The sequence below is a fragment of the Vicugna pacos genome, chromosome 15 (genome assembly GCF_048564905.1).
Source record: "Vicugna pacos chromosome 15, VicPac4, whole genome shotgun sequence".
Taxonomy (NCBI): domain Eukaryota; kingdom Metazoa; phylum Chordata; class Mammalia; order Artiodactyla; family Camelidae; genus Vicugna; species Vicugna pacos.
Genome location: NC_133001.1, coordinates 48,959,935 through 48,972,172, shown reverse-complemented (window position 1 = coordinate 48,972,172; position 12,238 = coordinate 48,959,935). Strand labels below are relative to the sequence as shown.

The 12,238-nt window shown below is 36.6% G+C and overlaps 1 long non-coding RNA gene across 2 annotated transcripts in view; it reads left to right on the top strand.

Moving 5' to 3' along the window:
* LOC116283470 (uncharacterized) overlaps positions 1-12,238 on the top strand; it is a 344,010-nt gene that overhangs the window by 281,911 nt on the left and 49,861 nt on the right. For both annotated transcript variants that reach the window (XR_004193069.2, XR_012059201.1), the window contains one exon: positions 11,322-11,412. This is a non-coding gene — a long non-coding RNA (uncharacterized lncRNA). The remainder of the gene's footprint in view (positions 1-11,321; positions 11,413-12,238) is intronic.

Here is a 12,238-nt window from a genome sequence, read left to right as displayed (position 1 = left end):
GTATGAAAAAATATATGGTCCCTTGCTTATTCTTTTTTTTTTGTCTACCTTTTTAAATTGAAGTATGGGCAGTGTACAATGTTGTGTCAATTTCTGGTGTACAGCACAATGCTTCAGTCATACATGAATATACATATATTCGTTTTCATATTCTTTTTCACTGTAAGCTGCTACAAGATATCGAATATAGTTCCCTGTGCTATACAGTATAAACTTGTTTATCTGTTTTGTATATACCAGTCAGTATCTGCAAATCTCGAGCTTATTCTTGATTCTTCTGAGTTATCTTCAGTCATTGCCCTGGCATTTGGTTTCTTTGCTGTGAATTCCCTCTTTGTTTTTCAAAAATCGCCCAAGATCATATCTGGCCTTATCAGTCTAGATGGATGCCCTAAGAAGGAGCCTAGAGGACAGTGCCACAGTCTGTGTTCCCATAGCTCCCTGACCTTCCCCTTTATTAAGAATTATCACATTATAAACCATTTTAACAGCTTCATTGAGATATAATTGACATAAGTAGCCTGGACATAAGTAGTGTAATTTGATATCTTTGGCATATGTATACACTCATGGAAACATCACCACAGTCAAGATAATGGCATATACATCACCCACAAAAACTTGGTTGTCTCCTTTGTAATCTATCTCTCCTGCTCCCATCCCCAAGCAAACCATGACAGGCTTTCTGTCACTGTGGATTATTTTGCATGTCCTAACATTTTATATACATGACATTATATCGCATGTACTCTTTTTGATCTGTCATTTTGCATTTAGAATAACTATTTTGTGATGTGTCTATGTTGTTAAGTATATCAGTAGTTCCTTCTTTTATTTGTGAGTAGTACTCTATTTACTTTATTGCATGGATATACCACAACTTGTCTATTCACTTACCTGTTGGTGGTCATCTGGGTCGTTTCCTACATTTGGCTTCTACAAATAAGGTTTCTGTGAACACTTGCATACAAGTGGTTTTATGGACATATGGTTTTACTTCCAATTGGTAAATACATGAGAGTAGAATAGCTGAATTATATAACTGCATATTTAATTAAGAACCTGACAAACTCTTTTGCAAAGTGATCGTCCCATTTTACGTTCACACCAGCACTGTAGGAGAGTTCAAGTTCCTCCATATCCTTTCCAACACTTGATATGATTAGTCTTTTTCAGTGTAGCCATTCCAATAGATATCCCAATGTAAGTATTTTGTATTTTAATAGTATTGTATACTTTTACTTCAATTTCTGATTATTCATTGCTTGTGCATAGAAATGCAATGGATATTTGTACATTGATCTCAGTCTTGCAACTTTACTAATCTCATTCATTCTAGTAGCTTTTGGAGGGGATATATTTTATCAAAAGCTTTACACAGATGGTCATGATGTCTATGAATTTTTGAAGTTTTACTTCTTTTCCAATCTGAATGCCTTTTATTTCTTGCCTGATTTGACTGGATAGAATTTTTATCACAATATTGGCCAAAAGTGATGAAAGTTCTGAGTAACGCTGAGGGCTGTTCCAGTGATTACATCAACTTAGCTTCTACAAAGTCTCCTGGTTCCTACTTTCTGGGTATTCATTCTAAGGCCGGGTTCTGTATTTGTTAATAAGGTGAACATAATAGCTCTCATTAAGTGCCTGCATCTCTGCATATTATGCCATGTCATCTTCAAAACATTTGTGCAGGGAGACAACTTGCACAATGCCTACCACTTAGCATGGTGCCTGAAGCCTCTTCAGTGCCCTAAAAATATTCATTTAAGAGATGAATGAATATTTGTGTTACTCTCTCTATTTTCCAGAAGAGAAAATGTATCATTAGAGAAGTTAGGTAATATGCTCAATAGCAGTGATGAAACCAGAGTTTAAATGAAGTCTCTTTGAATGCAAACCTTATGATGAAAGGCCTTCCCTCAGTTTCCATCATCATCACCTCTATGACTGTTGCCCGTAGCCCCATGTTCTCAACGATGACATCATAACTCTCTAAGAATATTTTGGAAGTCACTATATACACCCGTCTCTTTTAGCTGGGGGCTGTGCACAACCGACAATTTGAAATTAAAGGAGGGTTTACATCAGAAGAGTGTTTACTTGTATGAGTATGCTTAGATTTGTATTTGTCTTCTAAGAGGCTAGATAAGTGTTCCTTGAAGGCTACTCAGTTGCCATTAGAAGGCTAGAAAAGGTGCAAGAGGGTGAGGATCTGTGACCCTACTCCTACTTCAATCAATGTCACATTTTTATCCATATCATGTATTGAAATGGTACTTCTGACTTCACTTTGAAGGTGACAGATGACAGAGATAGACAGATCTTAGACAGATGATAGATAAGTAGGTAGGTAGACAGCAGCAATAAAACCTCTACAAAAACTCTGCCTTAAATAAAGCCCCAGATTTGGATTTTTAGGAATTTTTTGGAATGAAATGTAGAAATATGGAATGAAGTCATTCTCCATCTTACTCAGTAGAAATGAAATCATCATTGTGCGTAATTACTTGACAGTTGAATGCCTCTTTTAAAAAATCTTTGTAACAAACCCTGCCCAACCCTTCAGTCTGCCCTGGACCCGTCCATAAGGAATAGCTTGTCACTTGTCATCATCACAGTAAGGCAACTGAGAAACTTTGCTGAAAATAAAAGCACTGTCCCTGCCTTTCTCCAAGGGCATGACTACCTTAAATAAATTGCCCCATGTTTGATACACACTTGTCAACCATATCTTTAAGCTTCTGAAGGACTGTCAACAAATACATGAATTGAGGTCAGGTTTACACATCTGCTGTCAACAGTCAGCAAATTGTTAAGACTGAATTTTTATTGCTAGTTATTAAGTCATTAAGTGTCAAAGGTTTATTCATCCAAACTGTGCTCAGTGCAATTCTCTTTTATTTTTCTAACAATGAATGAAACATCTTGAAACCACAAGATCTTACGAAGCTCACAAATTATCACTCTTCTAAAAGAAGCTCACAGCAGAGGCATGATTTATAACTTTAAAAATAATTATTTGCTTACAGGTACCAAACTTCTTTGCTAACTAATGCATACTTTACATTAACTTAACTACCCCATATCCGTCAATGAGGAAACAGAGAAGTGACCTGAAATTCACCATGTCTTATAGTAAGAAATAAAGTGAAATTGCTTTCAGCTGTAAGTTTCAGAAAACCCCACCTCTAATTTCCTTAAATATTGAGGAAGTATATTATTTCTCATGAGAAGGAATCCAGAAAAATACAGTGGATTCATTATCTCACTCATCATATGGCCTTTCTCAACTGGATCTCAAGAGAATTTAGCCCCAATGCCCTAGGTCATTTATTGAGTATAATGAATCACCTTTTCTCCTGTACACCTAGAATGGTACTATTATAACCACCCTTGAGAGAATTAAGAAAATAGCCACATATATCATTTTCTTTGTTCAGTGGTTCCAAAGAAGAACCCCAATTGAGGATGGCTGAACAGTTTGGCTTTCCCCCCAAAATGACTTCCTTTATAATTGCAAGACACATCAGTAATTCCTAGCACCGCACTCAAACCTGACAACTTTCATGGGGGAAAAAGACCCTTTTCCTCTGACCCTTTGTTAGGAGTAAGAAAACAAGAAGCCTCCTGCACACTTTCCTTCACGTGTTATTTGTCCAGTGGTAAATTCATTAAATTCAGAATATTTTTTCATAATGAGCTTCCACAGAGAATCAAGCATCTCTTGCGGTTCTTAAATCCCCAGTTGCCAGTAATTTTCTCAGAATGGTATTGATTATAAAACAAGTGCTATGATATAAAAATGTGCCACAATTATTACTTCTGATTCTATAAGGAAGAAACAAACATCTGGATATAAATTCTTAGTGCTCCATTACAAGATGATACAATTTGTGGCTATTTTAGAACACTCTTTCTACTATATAGCTGTTTTGCCCCTGCATGTTACATAAACCACAAGAACTTCAATATATTGAAAGGTTTAAGCACAACTAAAAAAGAATTCCAGAATTTTCAATTAAGAGTCTACTCCAAAAGTTGGCAGCAGTGCCTCAATTGTATATACTTTAGTAAACCATAGGAATACATTGCTAAAGATTCATATTTGCTAAATTCCATCCATATTATCTCATAGTTTGTGTGTGTGTGTGTGTGTGTGTGTGTGTGTGTGTGTGTATATATATATCCACTTAATTATCTAACAATGTCTCAAATGGATTAAGGTACAGATAAGAAAACCCACTCTACCGAGTTTAAGTAGAAGAGGATTCATCGCAAAATATCATGTGATTTGCAGGATGCTTTGCAGGATTGAAGAGAGACTCTGGCTAGAGCAGAACCAGGCCAATTCATAGATTCTTTCATTATCAGAGAGCCACTTATTGAATTGGGAGATTGCTACTACTACAGCCAGCTTCAGAATAGGCAAAATGGTACATACGTATGGATCACATTCTTCATCCTACCTTAATGCCTAGGCATTAAGGCACAGTCCCATCCCTTTATTTCTCAACTGTAACTGTCGTAAATCAAAAGGTGATCTAGTTGAAGTTTTTTCCTTTAAATTCCTTAAATTTATTATCTCCTAATACATCCCATTCTGAAATCAAATTCAAAATGAGGTCATATGGATTTCTCTCCTTCAAGACCAATTTGAACTTAAACATTTTCTAGTTGTTTTCTCAACACTTAGTGACTCTTCTCTTAAAGACATGAGATTTCTTGTTCTCTTAGTGTATCTTTCCATAAACCTTATTATCTCACCCTCCACCCTTCCTATTTGACAGAAAAAAAAAAAGACTGCCATGGTAGTGTAGGGTGAAGGGAGGAAAAATGACAGTGTTTTCTTTGCAGAACTCTTCACAGTTCTTAATTTTTGTGGCTTATATAAACATGGCAGTAGGAAAAAAATTAATAAACTAAAGGATTTTTCTCTGTACAAAGAGCATACCATTTTAATAGAGCCTCTTTCCATTTAGAAGGCAGCAATCCTATAGTATCTGAAAGATAAGCAAAAGTATTTCCAACTTCTAAGGCTCGTTCTGCTTCTGATTGGGCTATGGATTATAAGACACTTTAAAACATAGCACATTATTTAACAACTAAGGTTGTTCCTAGACATACACATATTTTATTGCCTGTCTTCTGAAAACTTGGAATAATGCAACAATATCTATCAATAATAAGTTTTTTAGAGAGACATATGAAAGGATTCTATCCTGGCTAAGAAAACTGTTACTGCTGATTGTGGGCAAACCTTGTTCTAGAGATGCCATGATAATTAAAGTATTATGTTGAGAAACCCTTAGAGACTTACACAGTTTAGGGTTAGCCAACTCCAGAGAACAGGGGATTAGGAGATATTCTAAGATGTAGTCAGTGTCACTACCGCCCTAATGTTTAAAAATGCTTTACAGCAGCAACCATGTAGGAAGTCTACTGGATTTATTGACTAGATAAAAAATCAATTGTCTTATCATTTCTGTGCAACTGAACACTTTTGGTATGTCTGACTAGCCTTGAAATATCTGCTGTTAAATACTTAACGCAGCTTTGTGCTACTTTGTATTGAATTTGTACTCTGATACATACAGATCAGGGATTATATAAGAAAAAAGTAGGCTTTTGTTCATGTCATCCATGAGCACAAACAGAAGAGGTTCTCTCTCTTTTGATGCATCAGGGTTTAGAAAATATACTTCTCATGTAATCTTCTTTTAAAAAAGTGACCAAAAGATCATTAAAATTTAATAATTCAAGATTAGAGATAATATAGTATTGATGTAATGAGTTAAGTGTTGGAAGCAGACATGCATATTTCCTAAATAATCATTGTAAACTCGGTAACAATACAGAGAGCAAATACCAAAAGTTACTCTTGAGAGTACACACACACACACACACACACTTAACAGCAATAATCTGGGCTTGCAGCTGCCAGATTGATATGAACAAAAATATGAACAAATGTGAACAGATATGAACAAAAACTCAGAAGTTACTCAACTAAAACTTTCTTAAAATTAACAATAATTTAAAATTAGATTATTGGAATAGCATAAAAAACCAAAATCAGTAGTTTCCCATGTCGGTATACAACTTAGTTTGAACTTGATCTGAGAAATAGTCTATTCCTGTTGATAAGAAAAATATTCATAAAATATCCAGCCCAACAAAAATGTTTCAAAGCACATATAAGAACATAATAAAACTTTAACAAGAAAATTTAAAATGAAAAATTGTAGAGACATGTTCTGTCCCTAGATGAGATTATTAGGTTTAATGGATGCCCATTCTTTTTAAATTAATATTTATTCACCAGGAATAATAAACATGACAACTAATTTGAAAAAATATACATGTGGTTAAAATCCTGATTCCTTTTATATGCCTCAATTAATTCTAAATTAATATAAAATTAAATGTAGAAAGAGAAACTCTAAAGGAACCACAAAAAGAAATTATATAGGTACCTCATTTTAAGGTACATGAGACCTTACATGCAAAAAAGTAAATAAAATAAAATGACAACCAAAAACTCAACAAATAACAAGATAAAGAATAATAATGAAATTGAACTACTTTATCACAAAAAATATGTTCATCAACACATCTTATAGACAAAATTTACAAGCAGAAAACTTGGGAAAGTATTTGGAAGATATTAAGCTTAATACCTTAATATTTTATATATCCTTAGAAAGAAATGTTAAAAGTTTCTTGGATCACAATGGGGATAAAAATGGAAAAGAAGAACAAATTTTAAAATATCCAAAGTACTTATGAAAACAAATTCAATCCCACACAAAATTTATAAAGATTGAAAAGATACCATTCTTTGCCTGTCATGTTAGTAGATATTAAAAACACCTGGTGGGGTGAACCTGTGAGCAAATAAAGACTCTTGCAAACCACCTAAATAAGTTGAAAACAGTTTGTCTGGGGCAAATTGGCAATGTTCATGAAAGTCCTTAAACTTGTTGAGATTATTGCCCTAGAAATTCCACTGGGAAAAAAAAATGTGTCCTGACAAATAATCAAAAATATATGGATATGTTTACATACATGTTTGATTATTACCTGAAAAACTAGCAAAAATCTAAATGCTCAAGAAGAAAACAATATTTAAACAAATTACGAAATATCATGAAATGTAATATACTCCCAGATTTAAGAATCATGGTTTCAAAAATGTTAAGAATGTGACTAAGAAAAGAAGGCAGTAACAAAAGAGCTTTGTACATTTTTATTGAAGCATTCTACCACTTGGAATGTCTGTATTAGATGGAAACAACACACAGGAAAACAATAGCAAATTTTATTGATGTGCAGTGGAATTATGAGGGATTTTTATTTTTTATACACTCTGTATGTTCTCAGTAATTGTCTAGAACATATATGTCTTAAGAAGGAAAACCTGAAAAGTTTAGAGCTTAAAATGTAACTGTTATCTCTACATTTTAGAATTAGGTTGGATTTTTATATCTTTATAAAGTGAGACAATAGGATCCCTATATGTCAGAATTGGTCATTTTAAATAATTTCTAGCAACTTGGAGGATCCTTATTTTTCTGTAAGAATTAAGTGTGTCTCACATATTAGTCAGTTGTATGAGGATATTTTATTCATAATGATTTTCCCTTTTTCAGTCTGCTTCAGATCTCTGTGTTGTGCTGGAGGCTGAACAGCAGAGAGTCAGGGAGCTGGCCTTTGGACTGAAATAGGCGGGGCTCAGACCTTGTCTCTGCCAGGTACCATCCCATTGTCCATAGGAAAATTACTTATCCTCACTAGGCTTTTGTCTTCTATAAGCAAAACTGAGATAATAACACCTACCCCATGGATTACTTAAGGATAATGTGAAATAATACATATGAAGAACATATTGCAAGTGTTCAACAAATACCAGCCATTATTCTCATGTTTAAGGGTGCTGTGAAACCTGAACAGCTCGAAACTGAGTACTTACACTGCATTCAAGTTCAGTTATAATTACTACACAGTATAAATCTACTCATGAAGCCTTTGGCTATGCCCCAGGGTTAGGGGCAACAGCTGTTTGAGCTGTCTAAGCTTCATGGCACCATCTCCATTGGAAAGTTTTTTGTATTTTTCGAGAATATTTGGTATGAGCCCAGTCGAAGCTGGTGGGAACCGTGGATGCGGGCCAGGCACATTATCCCGGAGACCACACATTGGATGTGGACTCCTATCAGCGTCGTGTTGGATAGGATACTGATGAGTTGAGCCATCACTGTCAGAAGGAAAAATATTGTAGTGAGCACTACTGTGCAAGATTAAGTACTTTAAAAGAGTCTTATTGAAGTATAATTAATATACACAAATCTATACACATTTAATGTATAAAGTTTGATGAGTTTTTATAGATACACTCATGATACCATCACCACAATCAAGGAAGCAGACGTATCAAAAATAATTGAAATCAAGGTCTAAGAGAAAAACCTGCTCTCCTGTGCTCATGACAGCATTATTGACAATAGCCAGGATATGGAAACAATCCAGGTGTCCGTTGAGAGATGAATGGAGGAAGAATAGATGTATATGTATATATATATATATATTTTATATATATAATATATACATATTATATATATAAAAACAGAATATTAAGCAGCCTTACAAAGATGGAACTGCTGCCATTTGTGACAGCATGATGGAACCCAGAGGACATAATGCCAGGTGAAACAAGCCAGTCAGAAGGACAAACGCTGCGCGATTCCACTTAGATGAGGCATCTAAACTAGTCAGACTCATAGAAGCAGAGAAGACAGAAGTGGTTGCCAGGCCTGGGAGGCGGGCAGAGGTGCAGTTGTTCACTGGATACACAGCTCCAGTTATGCTAATGAGTAAGTTCTGAAGATCTGCTGTGCAGCGCAGTGCCTGAGTAACCAGCACCCTTTCAGATGGTATCGCGAACTCCCAGATCAAGTTCTTTCTAAGAGCGAATCTCCATTGCTTAAAGAAGAGGACTTCTTGGTGCACTTGAACGCTGGGTTCAAATGAGAAATCCAAGGAGGGGAGCAGCTGCACATGTTCCCTCCACAATGAGGCAGCACCCGCAGAGTTGTGCTCCGGGGGCAGCTGAAAAGAGAAGGGAAAGAGGAACCTCAGGGAAAGAGGAGGCGCTGTCTTTCTTTAAGATGGAGTGTAACTGGAAGCAGCCTCCAGCCAAGGTCAGGGTCAAGAGTAATAGAATCCTGGCAAAATATGCTAGTTTATCTTCCCCCAATGAACTCCTGCCAAACAATATACACAGTGTCGCACAGCGCCGGAGAGCGTCTGATGCATCTCCAGAGTATTTATGAGGACTTCTGTTTTGAAGATAGTTTCTTAGGTAACAGAGCGAAACATGTATGGATGAGCTCTCATTTATCAGTGCCGTGGCTTCCTGTAAAAATTAAACAGCACGGATTGTGACATTTTCTCCTGAGCAAAGCAAGTTCTTCAAAGGGACAGATGGGATGGGGGTCCTTTGAAGATGGTCTGTGTTTGACCAACTCAGCCAAAGGCCCGGCATCGGCATGAGTTACTTGGATGTCCTGGCCCAAGGCTCCTAAGAGACAAGGGGCAATGGCAGCTGTCGGCCTGGGTGAAGCTGGCGCAGGGAGCCCCCTGGCTGGGGAGTGAGCACTGTTTTCCTTTGCTTATTCCAGTCACCTTCGGATGTCCCTGTGTTTCTCAAACTTCCGTCAGCCTCTCTGATGGCTGGGAGCTGTTAGGCTAGAAATTCTAGATGACAGTTAGGCTAGAAATCATTTACTTTTTAAAACAATCCCTCAAGTTCTGTAACATGAGCTGGTGCCATGTTTCCAGAGACCGATTTTGGTCAGCAGGCAGTGATGGGGAGATTACCTCGGACCAGAGGGGAGTGCGTGCTGATTCGAGGGCAGTCCAGAACACAGGGGACTCTGACATGGGCAAACGGGAGGCAGAGCCAGGATGTGCCAAAGCAGGCACTCCCTGGGTGACTGAAATGTTTAATACAACAAAATGTTTTCTCTTCTATTGAGATGCTCCCTCCTCAACATCCCTGTTTTAATGTTTAAGAGCATATATTTTTATTATAAAATATCTTTCACTGAGATCATGGAATTAGAGTAGAAAGACTACCTCATAAAGATACTGAAATCCAATCTAATTCCAAAATGTAGAGAGTATAGTTAAATTTTAGACTGTTATTTTTCAGGTTTTTTTTTAAGAAATATATGCTCTAGACAAAGAAACAGAATGTATAAATGGTGTTATGAAATAATTGCTCATAACCCCACTAACCAGATATAAAAATTGTTACTGTTTTCCTATGTGCCATTTTGGTCTAACACAAACATCGCTCTTGATGAAACACTTTAATAGAATCGTGCATAATTCTTTTGTCTCTGCCTTTTTCATTAGTCGCATCCTTAAATTTTTTGAAAATATAATCCTTAAATCCAGTGCTGAGACCTTGTAATATTGCTGGTACCCATGAAACCAGCAGATAAATACACAGCTTTGATGCTCCTGACCTAGTCAGTCAAGTGGTAATTCCCAGAGATTTGGTGGCCATTCTGAAAATGTAGGAAATGAGTCTTAGTACAATTAAAAGATTTTTCTCTGGACAGAAGATCCAAAGGCCAGGGGGGCAAATCAACAGCTCACTTCTGTCCAAGCTTAGACCAAGCTCTGCTTAGGCACCTTTGTAAATGGTCCACAAGGCAAATGCTGTGCCCAACACTCGGGCAGTGTCACTCTTGTATATTGAACCAACAGGCCAGGTAAAGCGCCTTGACATGGAAAAAGAGGAGAGAGTGCAGATAGGTTTGAGATTCAGTGACGGATTTAGCTCCTTGATTCTGTCACCATGCTCTGGGCTTAGCGTTTCTACCTGCTCCGACGTTCTGAGTCAGGCTGTGAGGGACGTGCTCACTGAGAGAAAGTCCACATTTGGAAGCCATTTGCTTTTACAAAATGTTTACTGTTCCAGCTCCTGACAGTTATTGTTACTAGAGTCACTCCTGACAGAGTACAGAAAGAAGAGGCTGTCAGAGAACCGACATGTGGAAATGTATGCATATGAGGGGGCAGAGACAGAAAACAAAGGCGAATCTGCCACTGGTGTTCTTTTACCTATTCAGATATATTAGCTTTCTCATCGCATCCCATAATTTGAGAGTTTTAAAGAGAAGCATCCTTGGTCAGTATTCTGTTTCCCCAATGAAGATAACAATTTAAAAAAAAAAACTTTTGTGGATAATTCTCCAACTATAACATTTCCAGTTGCCAGAAATAATCCTCAAATGATGATTGCTTTGCAGATTGTCCGTGATGTGTGTATCTTATGGAATTATCTGGTGAAAGGATCGGTGTGAGTAATAAGAACTAAGCTAACCCTCGGGGCGTTCCAAGGTAGGTGAGCCACCTCATCATGTATCCACGGGTGACCATTTATTTGCATTTGTAGAATCAGGGCAAGCAGACCCACTTGCATAAGCCTCTGTTGTTCTTAAATTTTTAAGTATTTATTTTGTTCATTTTTTCTAATTGTAAGAAGAATTCTTGCTTGTCATAAAAAAACATGAAAAAAGTATGTGAAAATATTGTATTCCACAACCTAAAACAACCACTGTTAACACTTTGGATGATATTTTCCATCTATATGGGCGCTTTGAGGCAATGCATTTAAACCATTAAGTTTAAGTTGTTTTGATTATGAAGCACCACTGTTTTGGGTAGCATCAAGAACATCTATGACACAGTGCTTTTTTGAAAATTTACTTATCTTTCTATTTGTGCCTATAGAAGAAGACTTCTATAGGGATATAATGTAAGGTTGTTTAAATTAACGTAAAGATTGACATTTTTGGAGTATACAGTTCTGTAGTTTTACCACATGTATAGATTTGTGTTAACCATCACCCCAATCAAGATACAGGACACCTCCACCACCCCCCAAACTCTCTTGTGATGCTCCTTTTCAGTCATACCCTGACTCACTCCTAATCTCTAGCTACTACTGATTTGTTCTCAGTTGCTATAGTTTTGCCTTTTCTAGAATGTCACGTATATGAAATCATACATGTCATCTTTGAGACTGTCTTTCACTCACCAAACTGCCTTTGAAATTCTTCTAACGTGTTGTGTGCATCTGTAGTTTCTTCCTGTTTATTTATTTGTTTTTTGATGAGCAATATTCCATTGTATGGATATACTAGAGTTCGCTATCCATTCACCA